At 45.3% G+C, this 24,510-nt stretch overlaps 1 protein-coding gene and 2 long non-coding RNA genes across 5 annotated transcripts in view; 2 read left to right on the plus strand and 1 right to left on the minus strand.

Annotated features, from left to right (window-relative positions):
• The window catches only part of LOC144390398 (uncharacterized), a 158,659-nt gene that overhangs the window by 35,152 nt on the left and 98,997 nt on the right, over positions 1-24,510 (minus strand). The gene's annotated exons all lie outside the window — the stretch shown is intronic.
• Positions 1-24,510, plus strand: part of LOC120813096 (protein NLRC3-like) — a 159,886-nt gene that overhangs the window by 6,481 nt on the left and 128,895 nt on the right. The gene's annotated exons all lie outside the window — the stretch shown is intronic.
• Positions 16,192-24,502, plus strand: LOC144390333 (uncharacterized). Its single transcript, XR_013454354.1, has 3 exons — positions 16,192-16,863; positions 18,008-22,111; positions 22,914-24,502. It is a non-coding gene; the product is annotated as an uncharacterized LOC144390333 (long non-coding RNA).

Consider the following 24,510-nt stretch of genomic DNA (forward strand, 5'->3'; position numbering starts at 1 on the left):
CCGCAGACCAGATTTGGCCCTCGGGCCTTAAGTTAGACACCCATCATCTAACTGGTCTGTTTGTGTTTAAGTGTGAATCATTAACTGTAAACATCCTCAGATGTAAACACAATGTGAGCTAGTTCCTCCACATCAGGATCAGCAGAGGTCACAACTGGAGACAGCTGCAGGTTTCTGGAGACAGATGACTGGGACTAAACATGTGATTAGAATAAACTCAGTGCTCTGTGGACCAGCTGACGTGGTCTCTGGACTCCATGCAGAGGTTTGGACAAAGTATCGTCAGTAGACTCTGTGAAAAGGTCCAAAGACTAGTTTCAGAAGATCTAAGGAGACTTCTAGAGGTCAGGGGACGGACTAAAGAGGTTTGGAGTAGTTCCATAAGACTTTGTACCAGATGCAGAGGTCTGCAGACGTTGTTTTTATGACCCACAGTAAGAACTAAAACCAGATGAAACTGATGACTAACTGTCACTCAACTAATAAACTGTCCGTCATCATCGACAGTCTTCAGCATCTGGTTTCCATCATGATCAATCATGACAGAAGCCAATATCTTTAACTAATGTTGTATTGGTGTTGATGGTCCAAACACCATGTGAGATGATGGTTCATGTTCCTCCACAGAGAGGACCAGGAGAGCTCAGAGGTTCCCACAGGTCCGTCTGCCCAGCAGCATCAAACACACCTGGACTCCATCTTCATGGTGTGTACATGTACAACTACTTTAACATCTCTCAGTTCACCATCATCTCCATGCTGCACTTTGTAGACCAGTGGATTGTCCGTCTGTCCAACATGGACCTGATGGTGGCTTCCATGTTCTAGTTGGTGTCATTCATAGAATGTTCTGTTCCAGCTGCTGGAGGAGAACATCCTCACTTTTGTGAAGAACGAGCTGAAGAAGATCCAGAAGGTTGTGAGTTCAGATTACCCAGAATGCTTAGAGAAGGAGGATGAGGAGGAGCTGGATGAAGAGCAGGGGAGGAGCAGAGAGGCCTTTGTGAAGATCTCAGTGCACTTTCTGAGGAGAATGAAGCAGGAGGAGCTGGCTGAGCGTCTGCAGAGCAGTAAGAGGATTTCTCTACAGACTTACCATGCTGATACATGAGACCTTCACTAATGTTTTCAGAGATGGACAAAATATATTCATAGTCATTCTCTGAGGAAAGGACATGTTGAAACATATTCTTTGACTCATTGATCTTCTTTGTTGTCTTCATTCAGGACTTCATGCTGCAGTTTGTCAGCGTGAACTCAAATCCAACCTGAAGAAGAAGTTCCAGTGTATGTTTGAGGGGATCGCTAAAGCAGGAAACCCAACCCTTCTGAATGAGATCTACACAGAGCTCTACATCACAGAAGGAGGGACTGCAGAGGTCAATGAAGAACATGAGGTCAGACAGATTGAAACAGCATCCAGGAAACCAGCCAGACCAGAAACAACCATCAGACAAGAAGACCTCCTCAAAGCCTCAGCTGGAGGAGAGGAACCAATCAGAACAGTGATGACTAAGGGAGTGGCTGGCATTGGGAAAACAGTCTTAACACAGAAGTTCACTCTGGACTGGGCTGAAGACAAAGACCACCAGGACATACAGTTCACATTTCCATTCACCTTCAGAGAGCTGAATGTGCTGAGAGAGAAGAAGTTCAGCTTGGTGGAACTTGTTCATCACTTCTTCAGTAAAACCAGAGCAGCAGGAATCTGCAGGTTTGAAGAGTTCCAGGTTGCGTTCATCTTTGACGGTCTGGATGAGTGTCGACTTCCTCTGGACTTCCACAACAATGAGATCCTGACTGATGTCACAGAGTCGGCCTCAGTGGATGTGCTCCTCACAAACCTCATCAGGGGGAAGCTGCTTCCCTCTGCTCGCCTCTGGATCACCACACGACCTGCAGCAGCCAATCAGATCCCTCCCGAGTGTGTTGGCATGGTGACAGAGGTCAGAGGGTTCACTGACCCCCAGAAGGAGGAGTACTTCAGGAAGAGGTTCAGAGATGAGGAGCAGGCCAGCAGCATCATCTCCCACATCAAGACCTCACGAAGCCTCCACATCATGTGCCACATCCCAGTCTTCTGCTGGATCACTGCTACAGTTCTGGAGGACGTGTTGAATACCAGAGAGGGAGGAGAGCTGCCCAAGACCCTGACTGAGATGTACATCCACTTCCTGGTGGTTCAGTCCAAAGTGAAGAAGGTCAAGTACGATGGAGGAGCTGAGACGGATCCACACTGGAGTCCAGAGAGCAGGAAGATGATCGAGTCTCTGGGAAAACTGGCCTTTGATCAGTTGCAGAAAGGCAACCTGATCTTCTATGAATCTGACCTGACAGAGTGTGGCATCGATATCAGAGCAGCCTCAGTGTACTCAGGAGTGTTCACTCAGATCTTTAGAGAGGAGAGAGGACTGTACCAGGACAATGTGTTCTGCTTCGTCCATCTGAGTGTTCAGGAGTTTCTGGCTGCTCTTCATGTCCATCTGACCTTCTTCAGCTCTGGTGTCAATCTGCTGTCAGAAGAACAAAAAAACTCACTGGTGTCTAAAGTCTTTAGAGTCAAACCTGAACCAAAGCGTCTCTACCAGAGTGCTGTTGACAAGGCCTTAAAGAGTCCTAATGGACACCTGGACTTGTTCCTCCGCTTCCTCCTGGGTCTTTCCCTGGAGACTAATCAGACTCTCCTACGAGGTCTGCTGACACAGACAGGAAGTCGCTCACAGACCAATCAGAGAACAGTCCAGTACATCAAGAAGAAGATCAGTAAGAATGTGTCTCCAGAGAAAAGCATCAATCTGTTCCACTGTCTGAATGAACTGAATGATGTTTCTCTAGTGGAGGAGATCCAACGATCAGGACGTCTCTCCACAAAAGAACTGTCTCCTGCTCAGTGGTCCGCTCTGGTCTTCATCTTACTGTCATCCGAAGAAGATCTGGAGGTGTTTGACCTGAAGAAATACTCTGCTTCAGAGGAGGCTCTTCTAAGGCTGCTGCCAGTGGTCAAAGCCTCCAACAAAGTTCTGTAAGTACAGAGAGAGTTAATTCATACATCAGAACTTAAACATGCTGCCATCTTTTATACTTACTGCTTCTTCTTCATCCCTCTCTTCAGACTGAGTGGCTGTAACCTCTCAGAGAGAAGCTGTGACGCTCTGTCCTCAGTTCTCAGCTCCCAGTCCTCTAGTCTGAGAGAGCTGGATCTGAGTAACAACCATCTGCAGGATTCAGGAGTGAAGCTGCTGTCTGCTGGATTAAAGAGTCCACACTGTGAACTGGAGACTCTCAGGTCAGGATTCAATTAAAGTCCACTTGGTGTCTTTATTTAGATCCATGGTACATTTCTGACCTTCATAAGATTCTTTCTGCTTCCATGATTTGAATGAAATGTGTATTTTCCAACTATTTACATAAAATGTGTTTATTTTCAATATAATGTAAATATTTGACATTATGGAGTTAGTGGTAATGTTATCAGGTTGTTGATGTACATTAGTGGGTGTTGTGACTGGAAACCAGTCAGTAACCATGTTAATGTGACCCCTCTGTACCTGATAGTATCTCAGTACTGCAGTGACCTTCCAGCCCTCACAGCTCCCTCAGATCATGTGACATGTGTCTTATTCTGTGTGTCTGCAGGCTGTCAGGCTGTCTGATCACAGAGGAAGGCTGTGCTTCTCTGGCCTCAGCTCTGAGCTCCAACCCCTCCCATCTGAGAGAGCTGGACCTGAGCTACAATCATCCAGGAGACTCAGGAGTGAAGCTGCTGTCTGCTGGACTGGAGGATACTCACTGGAGACTAGAGACTCTCAGGTATGAAGAGGCTGCAGCCACAGACCATCAGTCTGGTAGAGGAGGTAGAGCTGGAAACCTTTTCTCTGTCCCACTGCCAGCCTGGTTAATAAGACCCTGACACACCAAGCTGACCTCAAACTACCAGAGACTCATCAAACTGTTTGTGTCCCACATGAGACCATCAACACAGACAGAAGTAGTGAGGAACAGTAGCCAGGATGAGCCTGAACAGGGAGGAAGGTGATGAAAACCTTGTTTCTCTGGAGCTTTGTCTTGTCTCCACGTTATAAGAGAGGACGGTGTCTCCTGACACGTTGACGGCATCATGGTGGGTTGATATGAGTCAACGTGGTCACGCTGCAGGTTTGTGGGCTCTTAACAACTCAAACAACACTTGGATGTTTAGATGCTGGTCCTCTGCCTCCAGTGTGTGTTTGTCCTTTAGTCCAGACATTATTATTAAGAGACAAACAGTCAGAGAAACAATCTGTTCAAAGCATCTTGATGGATCATCACAGGAGGAACGTTTGGTGTTTTAAAGGAGTTCAGCTTCACCTGCTTTTGGTGCTTTGCACTTAGAGACGGTTCCCTGGATGATAAGAGTGAACTTGTTGAAGCTACAGGTGACAGTCGGCCACAGACGCTCAGTAAAGAACCAACAGCTGATGGTGGACCTGGAATTAGTATCAACTATATCGTAGAAATGAACAGAACATACCAAAAACACCCTATCCAGATAAATGTTTCCATCCGGATGGAGTGAATGTGATTGTGGTTGGATGAGAAGTGTTGGGAGCGGCTAGGGGGTCGTATTAGGTTACTAGCAAATGAGGAACTAACTTATGGACATTAACAGAATTATTAATAATCACCAAGATACTTCTCAGAATGAATAAATAACGGGGCACCACCCTGAGCTAACAGGGACCAATAACCAAAACTATAAATCAAGTCTCATAATTGATATTCACTCCTTGAGGGTGAAGATGTTGGAAGGAGTTAAGTTTGAGCACTGGCGATGTATGTCAACGGTCACCACCATATAAATGCACAAGTAAACACAGGAAAACGGTTCTTTAAAGTATAACAGGGTTTATTAACTCACAGGAACACCGATCAAGATCACCTATAACTGCAACCAACAATCCCCATAACACTTATTTTAAACCTACTCACTAAACAAGCAATCAAAACGTGTGTGTGTGTGTGTGTGTGTGTGTGTGTGTGTGTGTGTGTGTGTGAGCACAGAGGGGGGTGAGAGAGAGAGAGGGGGGAGACGAGGGGGGTGCAGGGAAGTAACGGCGGTGCGATTGCGCGCAACAACAAGCGGAGTGCCGGTTATCACACTAGGGGGCGAGCGAGAGCAGCGGGGCGGAAGTGAGACCGTTAAATCAAACCACCGAGGAAGACGGGAACGTTAAACAGTGTAATACGACTACTGGACGCGAGGGGCGAGCGAGAGCGAAATGCAGGAAGTGTTCCACGTATTAAAGCAGGGGGGTCCAAACTTTTTTCACTGAGGGCCACAGACAGAAAAATATGCAAAAGGTTGAGCCGCTCACTAAAGTTAAGGTATATCACCTCTAGTGTATTAACAGTAATACAAATCATTCAATCAAATGTAGGTAAATGATGCTTGATAATTTATTATACTGACAGAAAAAACTGCATACATCACATGTCTCCATTAATGGGTTTTCATTTTTTTTACAAAAAGGGTTGGCAGCTCATCCTCAGATTGCTTCTTCGTCAGGATGGGGACCCCCTTCACAGCCCTGTATAAAGAGGGAAGGCTTTATTTAACGTACTTATGCAAATCATTTATCAGCTAACGTGTTTTAGAAAATGTTATCAACTTTAATTGACTGCATTTATTAAGTAATTGGGCTTTTGAACACATGAATACTGTGTAATATATTTGAACTCGCCTACAATGGGAACAGTGTTGCACTTAATGGGAGCAGTGATGCTGCTCTGGACTGAAGGACGACTGGCAGGTCACGAGTAAGTTTGCTGGTTGAGATGTGAAGGACATCACAGAGATGGCTGTCGCTCATTTAGGTTCTCAATCTGCTTTTGTTCAGAGTTCACAGAGAAAATGTTTGCTCGCATATGTATGTTGTGCCAAACAGACTGGTCATTCTTTTTGCGTGGCGTCGCATCAGAGGAAACTTGGCCTTTTCCAAGCTCCGGTAGAAGTCGGGTAGGGAGAGGAGCTGCATCTCGATGAGTTCTAATTGCAGACTCTCTTCCACTTCTTCTGCATCCAGCAGGAAGGGAGTTGAGAACAGCTTGATTTCTTTCTCAATGACAGAAACATCTTGGAAGCGCTGATTGAATTGTGTCATAAGAGTTGTGATCACAGAAACATATTTCCCCTTTTTAGCAGAGAGGTCGGCCTTTGGATGAGCACGTTTGATTTCGGACAGCGTAGGGAAGTGCGCAAGGTTGAAGTTGCGTAGTTGTGTCTCAAAAAGACGAAGCTTCGCACAGAAAGTTGTGGTACAAGCTGGTCTTTGCCTTGTAGGCTCTTGTTCAGTGAGTTCAGATGACCAGTAAGATCAACTAGAAAGGCAATAAGGGAATAAAACCGCTTCAGCACGGAGCCGCGACTAAGCTAGCGCACGTCACAATGATAGAGTACGTCCCCGTATTCAGCATCGACATCAGATAGGAAAGCTTAGTTCTCTGTGGTAGAGCCCTCGTGCTCGAATTATGTTGACAGTTTTCACAACTGTGGTCATCACATCGCCAAGCTGGACTGTCTTGGCACAGAGCGCTTCTTGGTGGATGATACAGTGCAATTTTACCGCCTCGCCTCCACTCTCTGGCACCTTGGCGCACACCATAGATGCCATTCCTTTGCGCTCGCCTGTCATAGCGGGAGCCCCGTCCGTTGCAACTCCACACAGCTCGTCCCATTTAAGTTCCATCTTGTCAATTGCACCTGACGCGGCTTCAAAAATGTCCTCACCCGTTGTTGTGCCCTTTAGACTCCGAAGATCAAGCAGATCCTCCGTGATGCAAAAGTTATCGTCAACTCCCCGCAAAGAAAGGAACAGTTGTGCGGCGTCTGTTGCATCTTTCATCACATGCAATGGAGTAAAAGTCAAAAGCACAAGCTTTATGTGACACTTGGTTCTGTATGTTAGCTGACAAGTCTTCCATTCAACGCACAATTGTGTTTGTGGACATGCTCATGTTGTTGAATTCCTGCATCTTTTCCGGGCACATTATTCCAGCGACTTTAATGAGGCACTGTTTAACCAAGTCACCGTCTGAGAAAGCTTTATGAGTTGAGCTACCTCATAGCTAGCTATTGTAGCGTTTTCTTGTGTGTTGTTAGCAGGGTAAAAGTACTGTTGTTGAGCCTGCAGGTTAGCTGCCATGTGCTGGACTTTGTCCTCTCGCTCAGCAGCAGTGTAGGACGTGAAGGTCGGATGCTTGGTTTCGTAGTGTCGTCGTACATTGGACTCTTTCATCACTGCAACCGTTTCATTGCAAATCAAACAGACACACTTCTCCTTAACTTCTTTGAAGAAATATTCATTTTCCCACCGTGTTTGAAATGTTCTGCATTCACTTGCTATCTTGCGTTTCTTTGCTTCTGCCATTTTGTCGTCGCGGAAATTTTTTATCTAAACATTTTTTTTTATGGAAAAGCTGCATTAGGACTGCAGCTAGTGAGTAGCTCCACCTACTGGTCAAACTAAGAACTACAATACAGTCAAGGGCAAGTTTCATGTGTGGGCCACATTCCATTCTATTTCTATGATTTGCTGCGAGCCAATAAAAAATGGATCCCGGGCCGCAGTTGGCCCGCGGGCCGTACTTTGGACACCCCTGTATTAAAGCAACGAGGAAGACTACAGTCGCACTGCTATGGCAACGCCATCTGTTGCTAGGGACTATGGCTTGGACGAAGGAGGGGGGGGGATACTTAGACGCGGCGCGAGGAGATTCTGTCCCGCGACCAGCGGAACGTAGATCAGCAACGTGAATCAGGATGGTCGGATCCATGTGTGTGCAGTTACAGAACCAACGATGTGGCTGGCGATACGAAATGAAACCACAGGCAAACGGATCTCACGGCGGAGACCCGGGAAAAGAAAAGAAAATAAGGAACTATTCTGACCATGAAATCATTCAACAGCGTAACACAGTCGGCGCTTTCACTCTCTTACAGCAAACCTATCACAGCATCAGATCAACAGGGGACATTACGACATTTGCAGGTACACATTCAAACATAAATCAAAGGTGGCGGATTCGTTGATCCGGACTCTATCGTACCACGTTATGACTGAACAAATCAAATAAACATCAAGTTCATATCAACACGCTAAATTAGTTTGCCCAGAAAACCAGTGTTACTGTTTGATGGGCGTTGGTCATCAGCTTCCAGCTGACAGAGGACAGTTGAGCTCCGCGTAGGGAAACTCAGTGGATGAAGGCGATTTCGGCCGTGGGGTCCGAACTTCTCGTTGGGAAAAGAGGCGGCGGGGGGTCAGAGAGCAGCTGTCTCTCCGCTCCTCTGGAGTCAACAGGAATGAAATCAAAAGGGAAAAGGAAGCGGGACGTAGTGGAGCGCGAGTCTTGAGTTCGTCCAGCGAGATTAAGACTGAAACTTGGGAATTGGAGGGAAAGAAAAGAAACCAAACAACGTTGTGTTGTCTCGATCTGTCACTAACGGGAAGTCAGGCGAAAGAGATCGATCCTTTGGCGCAATCTCTTCTTATGAACTTGAGGTCCATAAATAAATGTCACTGTCCTCGGCCAATGGGAGCGCTCGGTGTTCTTTGGTACGTCCTCTTTTTATGGCCAAGGGGGTCTGGAGAGCTGCAGGGGTCCTGTTATCAGCCCCTGGCATCAGGCCACGGGGGACCCCTATATGTTTGTGTTCTTCCTTTGTCCTCAGTGAAGAAACACGTGGTGAGGTTCATTAGCAGGGTGGAGGCCCAACAGAAGTATGAACATTTAGCATCCAGACACCCGATTGGTTTTCTCCGCCATGCGCCTGCAGATCAGAGCGACGGCGGGTGTGAAAAGTGGTCGGTGGAAGGATCCTTTGTCAGAAGCCACAAGCCGATCTCAGTTGGTATTTAGCGACATGGACCCTCCTCCTCCTCCTCATGCAGATTCCATGTAACGTTACATGAGGACCTTCATGACCATGAGTTTGTTGTTTTCTACCTTTATGGAGAATCTGCCACAACACAGCGACTTGCAAGTAGCGCAGCGCCTTAAATAAAGTCACGTGTGTCTTTATGCGGCTTTAGAAATGAACACAAAGGGATTCTGTATTTGCTCATAAAGTCTGAAAAACGGCTTATTTGGCCGATGTTTTGATAAGCGACCGAAGCCAGTTCAGTGTTTCCATCATTATAACAGGGGTGCCCCCCCATGAAGTAGTACAACGGGGAGACACTGCAGTCCACCTGATCAATGGGACAACGTGGACGTCCTCCGACTCGCCTCATTCAGCCTCACTGGAAAATGGCTTCTGCTTTTATGTGTTACAGTTGTGTGATAAAGTGTTTGCTGCCTTCCTGATTCCTCATTTCTTTTATGTTCAGGCATGAAAATCCCTCACCTTTTTTTGAGGGGGGGGGGTATGGCAGCAAATCACTGCCAAAATTCCAGAGCGCAAATCAGGTTGATGCGTAAATCAAACATCCGCGAGCAAACAAACAAATAAATAAATAAATATCTCTGGTGAGACGGACTTTTGAACGTGACCTTCGTTGCTCGCGAGGAGAATCTCTGCTCGCGCTCGAAGGAGTTTTCTACGCGCTCGCTGTTGTTCTTTCTGACAGTAAGGGGGCGGAGCCAGTCACATGGTCTCTACACCTGATTGGTTACAAACCCCGTCTTTGGATTGGCTGGAGTGATGCATTCACACAACTATAGAAGCCCATTTCCGCACTGAAGAAAGGGGATAGAAAGTCTAAATTATGAGATAAAACGTTGTGAAAACACAAACGCCACCTTTATGTAACCGTAGTGGAGCGTAGATGACAACCAGCTACAAGCATCATTTACCATCATTACCGGCACATTAAGACCGATGCGTCCAGCTGAAGACATTCAGTCACTTGAATATCCAGAAGAATATGGAAGAGATTCCACTGACAAGTGCTACAGGCGGAATATGTGGGGGGGCGGTTACAGGCCAGTGACTTTCTATTCAGAATGTTGGTCCCTGGGACAAAACCAGCTGAAAACCCCTAGAGGGGAAACATCCGTCTCACCTTTTTCACCCGTGACCCGTTTTCATGCCTGCATGTCACACTTAAATGTTTCAGATCATCAAACTAATGTAAATATTAGACACAGATAACGCAAGTAAACACAAAATGCAGTTTTTATCATTAAGGGGAGAAAAGAATCCAAACCTAAATGGCCCTGTGTGAAAAAGTGATGAAAACATAAATGAAGTGAGGTTCATCACATCTTTGGAAAGCCCAGTTCCATTTCTCCAGCCACAGCCGTTCTCAATCTAGAAATCACTTAAATAGGAGCTGCCTGACAAAGTGAAGTAGACCACAAGATCCTCACAAGCGAGACATCAGGCTGCGATCCAAAGACATTCAGGAACAAATGAGGAACAAAGTCATTGAGATCCATCAGTGTGGAAAAGGTGACAAAGCCATTTGTAAAGTTTTGGGACTCCAGCGAACCACAGGGAGAGACATTGTCCACAAATGGGGACAACATGGAAACATGCACATTGTGTGAATACTGAATGGTCTGTATCTGCTTTATCTTTATGAAACAGTTTAATGTGAATGTTCCTTTGCACACGTCCCATGAAGCTTGATCTGTAGCATGACGTCATTTCTCCCGTTTGAATTCACATCTGGTGAAAGTACAGTGACAGGTCCATTTCTTATTTGTTATCCATTCATCTTCTTCATGAATATATTCCAGCACCTCGTCGCTGTGTGACGCCTGACTGACAGTCTGTGGTCGTCTGTAAGTAGTGGTAGAAGAAGAGGTGCTCCATGTGGACATGAAGGACAAAGCTGTGTGTGAGAGTGATGTAATGTCCATGTCTCCATGCTGCTCTGACCCCCCTCCTCCTTTCAGGGTGGAGCCTGATGGAGTCCGATGGTTGAGACCAGGTCTGAGGAAGTGTAAGTGTGCTTTGATTCATGAAGATTCAACCATCTTCACACTGTGACATCACTCATTCACCTCTGTGACGTCATCATCAACGTGTCAGTAGATGAACACATGATTAATAACTGCAGCTGTATTGTGTCTTGTTCTCTCATCAGATTCCTGTCAACTCACAATCGACACAAACACAGTAAACAAATACCTCAAACTGTCTGTCAACAACAGGAAGGTGACACGTGTGATGGAGGATCAGTCACATCCTGATCATCCAGACAGATTTGACATCTGGCTTCAGCTGCTGTGTAGAACTGGTCTGACTGGTCGCTGTTACTGGGAGGTCGAGTGGAGAGGAGGAGTTGATGTATCAGTGAGTTACAGAGGAATCAGGAGGAAAGGAAACAGTTTAGACTGTGTGTTTGGATACAATGATCAGTCCTGGAGTCTGAGATGCTCTTATGGAGGTTACTCTGTCCGTCACAATGAGACAGAAACACCCTCCTCCTCCTCCTCCTCCTCCTCCTCCTCCTCCTCCTCCTCTCATAGAGTAGCAGTGTATGTGGACTGTCCTGCTGGCTCTCTGTCCTTCTACAGAGTCTCCTCTGACACACTGATCCACCTCCACACCTTCAGCACCACATTCACTGAACCTCTTTATCCTGGGTTCAGTTTATGGTCTCCTGGTTCCTCAGTGTCTCTGTGTCCTCTTCAGGAGGGAGAGTCTCCTCCTGGTGGAGAACCTTCCTCTCTGCTCACCACATAGTTCAGTCTGTACAGCTGATGGTGGTTCATGTGGGTGTAGATGCAGGTGGAGCAGGTGAGGGGTACCTGAGCTGGTCTGGACTCTGGGGGGTCCACAGCTCTCTGGGACTCAGATGGAAGTGTGAAAGAGCTCAGCTTAATGCTGCTGTGCTCCTTCAATCAATAGATGATCATTTAGATATTGGCTCCTAATTAGGCTTTAATCTTCATCTTTATGTGTTCAAGAAGACATTTTATAAGACGCTCTTTCATCTGTCCCCCCATATGAGACAAATGTGTCCTTATGTGTGTGTGCGCTTCATCAGCAATAATAAAAACAAGGTGAAGAAGGAAAATATGAATGTGTAATTCTTTTTGAGCCCATTTTAACTTCAAATCTTTCTAAATCTGTTGAGTGAAATCAAATCTAATTTCACATAATCAGGTTTGTTTTGAACAAGAAGCTTTTTAATGGTTCAGCAAACCTCTCAAGGAAATATTGAATATGCGTTACTTGTGTTTTTATTCCCTATAATGTCATTTACAACATTTACTCCATGTGTTACTTTAACAGAAATAGAATTGTTTGGCTCTAATGTTAATAAATGACTTTTATTGGAAACAACTGTACATGTTTAAACAGGCCATCAAATAAAGATGATTTCAACACGCTGTATTATTTCTTTTGACATGAAATACTCTGATCCTTTTTAAAGATGCTGTACTATTGACTTTTGTACTATTTCCTCCATAATATCTGTATTTATTCTACAGCCCTGTTGCTGTGTCAATAGCACAGAGGAAACATTGGTGGTGCAGCATGTTGAAGAAGGAAGTGAGTAAATAAAGAAATGAGTAATGAATAAGTTGCTTTATTAACCTTATTAACCTTCACGCAGAGCCGTCTCACAACAACACAAACTACTGAGCTCGCTACTTCAGGTGCAACTTGAAGCTTTCATTCTGCACCAAATATCACACTTAAGTCACCAACAAAAACACACAAAGCACAAGCACACATTTGATAACAGGGTGGAGTTTATCTCCTCACAAAGTGGAGTATTGAAAGTGTGTGTTGGACAGAAATATATATATAAATAAAAGTGATCAAATCTGCTGGGTGTAAAATATACATACAGCAACATGAATTAGCAGTTTTGGTGCCTTAGAACGTTGTGTCAATGCAATGAGCTTCATGGCCTCTTAACCTCTTGTGAGTGCTTATGAGTGACTACAGCTGGTGACTCTGAGGCATTTAAATAGAGCTCATTGGATACAAACGCCCACAAACGCTACAATGGGAAAGTCAAAGGAGCTCAGCATGGATCTGACAAAGCGAATCATCGACTTGAACAAGTCTGGAAAGTGACTTGGAGCCATTTCAAAGCAGCTGCAGGTCCCAAGAGCAACAGTGCAAACAGTAGTTTGTAAGTATAAAGTGCACGACGCTGTTTTGTCACCATCAGGAAGAAAACACAAGCTATCACCTGCTGCTGAGAGAACATTGGTCAGGAGGGGGAAGAGTCAACAGAGAACCACCAAAATGCAGATCTGCCAAGAAGTAGAAGCTGCTGGAACACAGTGTCCATGTCCACAGTCGTGTTTGGCATCTCCATGGACTGAGAGGCTGCCGTGCAGGAAGGAAGCTCTTGCTCCAAAAGCTGCTTGCTGCTGATCACGTGGACCAAGATGAGACCTTCTGGAGGAAAGTTCTGTGGTAAGACGTAACCAAAAAATGAATGAACTGAAAAATGAATTCAAATCAAAGTGAGGTGCAATCATAGCAATATATGCCATGCCTTTTTAACTATGTTTTTATATCTCATTTTTAGCTGCTTCCAGGTCCTTTTCCCCCTGTTGGATTGCACTTAAATGAAAATCAGATTTCATTCCTACTTATATTCATAACTATAGGCTGCGACGATCTTACGGTTAAATGTTATGTCAATGGAACAGTACATTCAAACTTACGCGTTGACTCGGGCAGCAATTTTTCCCCACGCAGTCTCTCTCTCCTTCGCTGCTGCAGCTGTGAAATACATGCTCATGCTCACCGTAGGCCTGCAGAAGGACCTCCAACTCCATCGCAGTGAAATAGCTTTTATTTACTGTTGTCATGGTGACTCGTGGTGACTCGTGCTATCGGGGCTCCATTGATGATGGCTTTTTATAATCGCCATGCACGCACTTAACTCAAGGTGAACATTCAAGGAGTCCATTGAACTAACACAGGTCAGCTGTTCTGGAAGCGGATACTCCGAGTAAGTCAACTCGGAGTTCAGGGATAGACTCAGAGTTTGTTGAACCTCCTTTCTGGAATACCCCCCATGTCTACCGCCAAGCACGGTGGTGGTAGTATTATGCTGCCAATGGATCTGGTGCTGGTGGATGTGAACAATGCTGAAGAAACAAGTCCATGTCAGAGAGCCTTCACATTTAACTGAACAGCACCAATTCTGTTGTCCAGAGGAGCGGTCAAAGATTCAACGAGAAGCTTGTGGACGGCCACCAAAAGCGCCTAATAGAAGTGAAAATGGCCAAAGGACAAATATTATCACTGCTGTATGTATATTTATGACCCAGCGGATTCTGTCATGTTCTCTGTTAACCCATAATTAAGTCCTAAAAGAACCAAACCTCATGAATGTTTTTGTGACAGAGTGATTGGAACAGATTCTTCTATCAGAGGAAAATCAGACTTGTAGGAATAAGGGGAAACTCAAGGAGAGCCATGACATCATGTTCTTTATAAGTGTATGTAAACGTTTGACCACAGCTGTAGTGGGTAGATATGTGTGTTTAGCTCTACAGGCTTCATGCTGTCCTGATATCCACATGTGAGGCCGTTGATGAGCGTAGCTGATTTCCTGTCACGCCACCTCATCACTGGCTCTGTCACAGGCACTTTGCTGGAGGCCCACTGGCACAGTTCTTGTTATCATCTCCTATTCTACATTCTCTCTCTACATCATAAATCACATCAAAGTTTTTAAATACAATTAGCAGAGCCAGCTGTTTTCTGACACATTGTGTACAACTACAGGATCTTTACAGTAAACTGATGGAGATCAGATGTAAACATTTGATTATCATATAACCACAAAATACTCAATGTTAACATTGTAATGAGTTATTTAGACAAGATGATTTCAGACAATATCAGGAGAGAAGATTCAGCAGTGACACAAAATGAGAATATTACTGAACAGGAAAAACAATAGGAAAGCCTACTATATACAGAATAATATGTACAGTATTATACGTTAATTTCATCAATGTACATTTAAATAATAAAACCAAACACTGCATGAAAAGTGGGATTTTCTGCAGTATGCGGCACTGTAAATTGTCGTGGAATTTCAGGTTTGCGGCAATTTGCGGGCAACGCCGAAAACTGCCGTAAATTGTCAGAAATTGACGTGGGCCTCCTTTGGCAGTTGTGCCCCCATGACCCCCCTCCTCCTAATTCTAGGGGAGGCTTTGACATGTAAATAAATGCTGTGAGCTATACAAATGCAAATCAGGCTCGCAGAGGGAGTTTTAGCCCAGTTGACATTTTTTTTTAAAAGGTAAGAAAATCGCTGGTACAAATAGATCAGGCTCAGTAGCCTAATTATAGACTCTTACATTTTGGCTTGAATTGATTTATTTAATTCAAATATGCTAGATTACTGTGTACGCCATTAGCAATGGCAAATGTTATGTAAAAAAGATACACAAAATAACTTCTTTAAAAGATTTTTAATCAAGATAAAATGTAATTCCATGCAAACAACATTTGAATCAGCATGTGGGGTCTGCAGAGATCAGTCTCCTAGAGCTCAACTACAGTGCATAGTGGCAGGACTACAGTGACCTTTTCTTTGGTCTTACTTAAATGCACAGAGGATGTATTAACCACACATCTTGTAGCAATGCGCTCAACTGGCAGAAATGATGCTGGTGTAGCAGTAGGAGTAGACTCCTAATCACCGGATGCCCGCGGGACCGATCAGAGCGCAGGGACCGGTATAAACAAACCACAGTAGTCTCCTCCCTCCTATCGCCCTCTTGGCCAGGTGACGGAACTGTGTCAGTCTTCCGCGTCATTCACCCTGCATGGTTGTTCGGCGCTGCTACAGATCCCCGGCTGTCGGAGCCGCGTAGCTCCCTAACACAGAGCGACCGCCACGAAGCTTGCCGAGCAGCGTGATCGCCCGAGCTGTCTCCTTCACGGTGACGACAGTAACTTGTTCAATTGGGACTGGGCGGTCGTACCGGTGGATCTTGGCCACCGTTAGCAGTCCAACTAGCTGCTGTTTTGCCTTCTACCTCGGTTTGCGTACATGTGTTTTTTTGGACTGCGTTGCCTCAATTGTTTTGGGCCGGACCGCCTACACCGTTTGGCTCGGACGGCTTTACCCGGATGAAGAATTTTAGCGTGACGTTCGATCTTCCCCTTGACTTATTGGGACGACGGAGTTATCTTGTTCCCTTTATTGTTTAGTTTGTTCTGTATTTTTTGTTTCTTTATAATGTAATGGGAAAATGATATGTGACCCTTTTAAATGCTTCATTTGTATAACCAGTTTATTAGTTGCAAGTGCTTAGGTCACAAAGGCCCTGACATAAAAACTGATGTCTCCCTCTTGGATTAGATGTTTCCAGCGTCATAGCTGTAGAGATTGAACAAAGTGTTTGTTATGTCTATGACCACCTTTGTTTAAGCATGTTGGGAGAGCAAGGATACGGTCAAAGAACTGACGTGTCTCACATGGACGAGGTGTTCCCAGTACCCTGGCTGTAGAGACTCAACAAGATGGTTAACGGTCTCTGTTGACGCCACCGATATCTAAGTTTAGGTATAAGAACTGCCTCGATGTGTTGAGAGGAAAAAAAGGAGGTTCTTGACAGTCTACTGACCACGTAGCTGTTGTGACCCTTTTTCCCTTGCAAGGAAATAAACGGAGAAAAGACATACTTGACTCAGAGCCTTTGATTCTTACTTAACGATTGTCTGTGCAAAATCTTCCACCACAATTTGGTGTCAGAAGTGGGATCGTTTGAAGCTCCGTCGGGACTCCGAGGACGTCCGGGAAGTGGCCACTTCAGGATCCACCAAACGTGATTCTGCCCTATACCTCATCACACTCAGAGAGAGGGGACCGGCGACCAAAAGAGACCTGATTGGCTTCAACACGATCCGATGAGGAAGATTTTCACACGAATCGGGTAAGAAGTTGATATTCTGATTTTCAAACGGGGCTTTCTGAATTATAACGGGTGGTAACAGATTACAAAGAAGGGTATTTAGTACTTTGGGATTTTAAAAAAATGATTTTTTCTCTCTTCTTAGAAAATCCAAATTTCGGTTATTTGATTGGGCTTCTAATGATGATAACTTGTCTTTTTATCCGGTTATTTGAAAAATGTGTATAAAATTATAAGAGTAATTGTACAGTATTTCCGGTTCATCAGCATCCAACTTTTTACTGAGGAAGACAGGGAGCAATGTGCGCATTTACGATTGTATTCAGACTAACTATCTGAAAATCGCATAATTGTGACCCTTGACCAAGGGGGAAGACAGGGAGCAATTTGCGTATTACGATTGTATTCAGACTAACACTCTGAAAACGCATAATTGTGACCCTTGACCAAAGGGGAAGACAGGGGCAATTGACAATTGTGACCCTTGACCGAAGGGGAAGACAGGAGGGATTTTGGGAGTTCACTGAAATCGCAAAATCCCAGCCCTTGACCTAACAGGAAGACAGGAACAATATCGGGATTTTCGGACAGTAATCTGAAAACAGATATTTGCGCCCTTGACCTATATTTATTAACCAATAGTTCTGGTTGGGTTTTAACTTGTATTTTTCCTACGTAAAAGAAAATCAAGACTTATAGTGACGACTATATTTTAAGGAATAAAAAGTATACTTCACCACGCCTGAAAGATGGGTGGTGTACACGGTAAAGGTAAAAAGGAAATGGGTTCTCCGGAGGGACCCATTGTGGATCTGATGAGAAGGAAATATGGACATCAATCTCTAGAGTTTTTGCCCGAGTGGTCAAAAGATTTTGGGTTCCCTGCAAATGGTTCTTTCAGTAGAATAAAACTGAACATGTTACGAACAGGCTTAGAGGGAAAAGAGAAGGGTATAAAAACTCAGAGGGTGATAAAAGGCAAAGACTTGGAGGACATTGAGAAACAAAGTAAATGGTTAAAATGGTGGAAGGATGAATGTGAATGTAGAGAAAGGAAACAAATGGCTAACGAATTGACATGCGCAAAAACCACATCGGTTGAAAAACCAGATCCAAATGTTATTGAACAAAATGACCGATGTGCTTCTTCTCCCTTGTATCCGAGTCTCACAGGGGCTGGCGGCCCTCTCCTCAACACATGCCCACCACCGTACCCTGCTTCACCTGCGAACCAGCAACCTTCGTCTGCAGGAGCACATATCAAAGTTCACTACACCCGGCAGAGGGAGGAAAAGGAAGCGGCAGTGAAAGCAGCACAGGAACGACTCCTCGGCGAAGAGGAGGAAAAGAGACAGGCTGCTCTCCCCACTCGCTCTCCAGGAGCAACCGGAGGGGACACTTCTGCCATCAACAAACTGATTGCAGAGCAACCATCTACATCAGATGTTTTTTCCCCCTCCTTCGACCCAGAGGGAGTTCCCCCGGATGCAAAATCTGTGCTCCAAACCCCAATGATTCAAGTACCAGGACACTCAGGTCCCATACTTGTTTTACGGCCTTGGACTGATACGGACATTAGAGCTGCAATGGCTCATCTCCCGCCGATACAGCACTCGGGAAGACTGTTTGCTGAAGCATTCATGGACTTCTGTAAGCAATTCCTGCCCAACTTTGCTGAAATTCGACGTGTTCTAATGAGTCACGTGGGTCCGACTCACTACCAGAAGCTCAACCAGCTGGTTGCAGGAGACACCAGTGCGGCAGACGTTGAATGGAGTTCAAATCAAAATAAGCCGTACAGAGACGCACTCACGGCTTTGAACGACGGCATAAAGACTTTGTTCCCTGACAAAGTGGATATGACTCCCATCAACAATACCAAGCAGGCAGCGGGGACATTGGCACAGAGAATGTCCACAAAATGCACCTCGTAGAGGATGGGGGCGTGGACTGGCCAGACGAGGAAGGGGTGGCAACGCACAATCCGATTGACGTGAGGCGGAGGGGGAGGAGGCTGCATGTGAGGGGGAGACGGCAACCACGCTGAGGCCTCACATGATAAGGGAAGTAAAACACACACACACCGCAGCCTGCAATGAAGAAACGCTTTCTGCACTAACTCCCTGCACGCACACTCACACTCACACACACACACTGGAGCAACAACAAGCTCTCGTGGACATCACAGAGTAATTGAGAACACAACAAAAGCTTTCACTTAAACACACATACGCAAAGTTTTCAGGAAAATCATTTGAAAATATGCCCACCACTATGGTGAAAATTCAAGGGAAACTTTTATCGTTTTTGGTTGATTCGGGGGCTACACATTCTGTAATACAACAAAAGTATTTTCCAGGTCAGAAACTTAGTGGAAAACAGGTTTTCTCACAAGGAGCTTCAGGGATGACTATTGTAGAGAGATTTACGGCACCTATGACCAGTACACACACTGACTCAACTGACCCTGAACCAGACATCACAGTAAAACATTCCTTTTTGCTGTCCTCTTGCTGTCCCATTAATCTAATGGGCAGAGACCTCATGTGTTCTTTCGGCATTAGCCTCATCTCCACTCCTACAGGGTTGCAAGTGGTGAGATGCAGAGCCATTGACCAGATGGCAAAGACAGTTATATGTGATCCAATGTTTGTGTACCAGTGGTGGCTTCCGGTTGACTCACAATCAGAAGTGTCCCACCTGGCAGCATCACGCGTCCAGCCTGAGGCAGAGTGCATGGATGCTTCATATCTCCACTGCACAGCTCATGTGTCACATGGGCCAGATAAGCAATATGATGCATTATTTCTACAGGATCTGAATGATCAAATTGCATGTATGACATTGTTTTGGTCCACACTTAAATGTGCTGTTTCCGTTTCTCTCACCCCCTCTCAGCAGCACCTCTTTAATGTGGACTCTTCTTTCCCACACATCTCCTTGTCTAAAGCAGCAACAGACCAATGGAGAGATTTGGGACCCTTTGTCGCAGCGTGCGAGGCATTGACAGATTGGGAGGCTACACCAGATCCACTTGTGATGCGCTCTCCGTCGACAGGCTTCTTTAAACAGCCATTCGCATTTTGCACACCTGCTCTCAGATCTGTTTATGTCATAGATGAAAATAACATATTTTCTGACACACACACTGATACATTTTTGACTAATGTCTCCTCTATTTCTCCTGCCCTCAGTTCTGTCCCAGACACCTTGTGGGCAGCGCATAAATATGACGTGGGACTCATCAAAAAATGTCAACCTGTGGTCATCACTCCTCGATCAGACTTCCGTCCCCACAAACATCAATACCCACTGCGCCAAGAGGCCATTGACGGTATAACACCGGTGTTCAACTCCCTCTTAAAGGCCGGAGTCATTGTTCCATGTCCTGACTCGCCGGTAAGAACACCTATTTTTCCAGTTAAAAAGATCAGAGATGCAGGCAAACCAACTGAGTGGCGCTTCGTGCAGGACCTAAAAGCCGTTAATGCAGCCGTCCACGCACGAGCCCCAAATGTTCCCAACCCGTACACCATTATGGCACAGGTTCCACCTGATGCTCGATGGTTTTCCGTGGTTGACCTCTCAAATGCTTTTTTCAGTGTCCCTGTGGACATTGACAGTCAGTTTTGGTTTGCGTTTAATTTCAATGGCAAGCCTTACACTTTCACACGCTTGTGTCAGGGCTACACAGAATCACCTACGATCTACAACGAGGCACTCAGGGAAAGTTTGGAGAGCCTCACTTTGTCTCCAGGAACAGCTCTTTTGCAGTATGTTGATGACTGTTTAATTGCAGCTCCAACACAAAAGCAGTGTGAACAGGACACACTCAAATTGCTTCAACACTTAGCAGCGGAAGGACACAAGGCCAGCCTATCCAAACTACAGTTTGTTTCACAAAACGTTCATTTCCTAGGCCATAACATTTCCGGTGAAGGGAAGACACTATCACCAAAACGCATCGCCTCAATTGTAACACTTCCAAAACCACAAACCAAGAAACAGATGATGTCATTTTTGGGAATGTGTTCCTACTGTAGGTCATTTATTCCAAATTACTCCCAACTCGAGCAACCTCTGTCCTCATTGATACATGGGAAAAATCTCAGCGCGCATGATAAAATTCAGTGGCTCCCTGCAGCCTCTCAAGCTTTCACGGACATGAAATGCGCGTTACAAGTTCTTCCGACTTTGGGTCTTCCTGATCCTCACAAACCGTTCACACAAACCGTTGACGAACGTTCTGGATGTATGACATCAGTGCTCCTACAATCCCATGGCGATAAACTACGACCGGTAGCTTATTTCTCCGCAAAACTCGATCCCGTAGCAGCAGGCTTACCACAGTGCCTTCGAGCTGTGGCAGCTGCTGAAAAGGCTCTTACAGCCTCTCGTGACATTGTAGGCTATGCTACGCTAACATTATTGGTTCCACATTCGGTTTCACTGATTCTTCTCGAACAGAAGTCGTCTCATTTATCTGCAGCGCGTTACCTTCGATATCACACATGTCTCCTAGACATGCCGAATGTTACAGTAAAACGCTGCAATGTCCTCAATCCTGCATCTCTTCTCCCCACTCCGGAGGATGGAGAGGAGCATAATTGTTTGGCTGAGCTGGAAGCTCAGTGCACACCTCGACCAGACCTCGCAGATACACCTCTGCTCAACAGTGACATGGTAATGTATGTTGACGGATCTGCTACACGGGATCCCCTGACTGGTTCTAATCTTGTGGGTTTCTCTGTTGTTTCAGACTCAGCTGTTCTGTGTTCCGGCCCTCTTCCATGTCACCTCTCAGCCCAAGCAGCAGAATTAATCGCACTAACAGAAGCTTGTAAACTAGCTAAGGATAAAACGACAACCATTCACACTGATTCCAGATACGCTTTTGGCGTGGTTCATGATTTCGGCGCGCTGTGGAGACACAGAAATTTTCTCAAATCGGATGGCAAACCAGTGTTACACCACACTCTGATAGCAGAACTATTGGATGCCATTTTGTTGCCCACAGCTATTGCCGTTTGTAAATGTGCAGCGCACACATCCGGCACAGGCGACATCGCAAAGGGGAATGAGCGAGCAGACTTAGCTGCAAAAGCGGCTGCTAGACGTCCTCTTCCCAAACCATCACGCCCAGTTCCTGCCATGTGTTCTCTTCCCTCCTCTCTTGCAGCCGTGCAGTCCCTCTCTACTTCAGATGAGAGACGTTTTTGGTCCTCCTCAGGCTCCAAATTCATAGACGGCATCTGGTATGGTCCAAATGGTAATCCATGCTTACCTAAACATTTCTTCCCTCACTATGCGAGATTGACTCATGGGTTAGACCATGTGTCAAAAGGGGGAATGTTAAGTATCATTGGTGCAACATGGTTCACAAAAGGTTTTGCAGCTTACGCACAAAGGTTCTGCCAAGCATGCATAACAGGTGCAACTCACAATGTAGGTCGTTCAGTACAGGTGTCACATCATGCAGCACATCCACCGCCTGCAAGACCATTTGAACATGTAATGATGGATTTTGTGGAACTCTCCCCATCGGAAGGTAAGAAACACTGTCTTGTAATGGTAGACATGTGGTCCAAATGGGTTGAGGTGTTTCCCTCCAGTAAGCAGACAGCCTCCACAGTGGCTAAAGCCTTGATTTCAGAGATCATTCCCCGCTGGGGAATCCCAAGCAAAATTTCTAGCGACAATGGTTCACATTTTGTCAACCAAGCGATCACAGAATTAAGTGCATACCTGGGTATTGACTTAAAAACACACTGCGCATACCACCCATCTAGTGGGGGAGCGGTAGAGAGAGAAAATGGAACATTGAAAACAAAACTGGCCAAATGTTGCACAGACACAGGTCTACCGTGGACAAAAGCACTGCCCTTGGTTCTGATGTACATGCGGATGAGGAAACGAACACGCAGCAACCTAAACCCATTTGAAATCCTTTTCGCAGTTCCTCCCCATATAGGTGTGGAAGCTCCAGGAACACCACTCCCTTCCACCACAATGTGCGAGAATGACATGTTAACCTATTGCATTCGACTGTCTTCCACTTTGTCTGATGTAAGAAAACAGGTTGTAGCTGCACTTCCAAGAGAAGCAACGGGTCCACTACACCGACTGCAACCAGGTGACTTCGTGGTGGTAAAGGACTTCAGGAGGAAAAGTTGGAAAGCTAAACGGTGGCAGGGTCCATTCCAGATTCTCCTGGTCACCCAAACAGCGGTCAAGGTAGCTGAAAGAGCAACTTGGGTCCACGCATCCCATTGCAAGAAGGTTCCAGATCCAGTACCAGCAGTGGGCTCAGGCGACCCTACCTCCACAACAAGTGTCAATCAACCGACACCACCGATCCAGTGACCACGGACGGGCAGTTGACCGACAGACACACAGTGCATTGTGATCTGTGTTGACTGTCTACAACGCGGATGCCTCACAAGAAAGAGGGTTGGCAGACTCCACATCCCAACGTGTACCTGCGGACCAACACAAGAAGAAGAACACGGCCAGGACCCCTCCACATAGACACAGTAGTCGTTTGTGTCACTACGGTTTTTTTAGATTTTGTAATCAGCTATCTAAAGAGTGGTTCTCTCTTATCATGGAATGACTCTGACAATAACCCCAACAGTGACTCGGACTCCCTTGACGAGCTGAACACTTACGACCTCGACACGTACGCATAGTGACATAGTGACACACTGTCTGTGTGCATTCCTGGTGTTCTAAATGTTTTTGGTTTCACAGTAGCTTGCTAAAACAATGAGAAATAACATTCTCACAAAAACAGCTTTTATCCCTGCATTTATTAGTATGTAACGTAAATATGATTGATATAATGACCTTTCCACAATATTCTATATCTGTTTTGTGTGAAAGGGGAACAAGTTCTGGTACTGTGATTTAAACATGTTCTCCTTTCTTTTTTATTTCAATACTGTACACATGACATCTGGGGTGTAACGCTCAAATCCTGTGAGAAGGTTTCCAGTCTTTATCTTCTCCTAACAGATTTCTTCCTATTTTCCCATTTCGGAGGGTTTTTTTAGGGAGTTTTTGTTCTGTGGCAGGAAAAGTTTTGTGAGCGATGTCCGGATGTTCATGTTTTGTGATATTTGATGTGGTAGATATCAGATGGTAAATTTTTATAGTAGACATTCTAAATTGATTGCATAGTTTGTGATTATTATGTAATCAAAAGAGTGGAATGTAATGGGAAAATGATATGTGACCCTTTTAAATGCTTCATTTGTATAACCAGTTTATTAGTTGCAAGTGCTTAGGTCACAAAGGCCCTGACATAAAAACTGATGTCTCCCTCTTGGATTAGATGTTTCCAGCGTCATAGCTGTAGAGATTGAACAAAGTGTTTGTTATGTCTATGACCACCTTTGTTTAAGCATGTTGGGAGAGCAAGGATACGGTCAAAGAACTGACGTGTCTCACATGGACGAGGTGTTCCCAGTACCCTGGCTGTAGAGACTCAACAAGATGGTTAACGGTCTCTGTTGACGCCACCGATATCTAAGTTTAGGTATAAGAACTGCCTCGATGTGTTGAGAGGAAAAAAAGGAGGTTCTTGACAGTCTACTGACCACGTAGCTGTTGTGACCCTTTTTCCCTTGCAAGGAAATAAACGGAGAAAAGACATACTTGACTCAGAGC

This window comes from Gasterosteus aculeatus, chromosome 21, assembly GCF_964276395.1.
Source record: "Gasterosteus aculeatus chromosome 21, fGasAcu3.hap1.1, whole genome shotgun sequence".
Lineage (NCBI taxonomy): Eukaryota > Metazoa > Chordata > Actinopteri > Perciformes > Gasterosteidae > Gasterosteus > Gasterosteus aculeatus.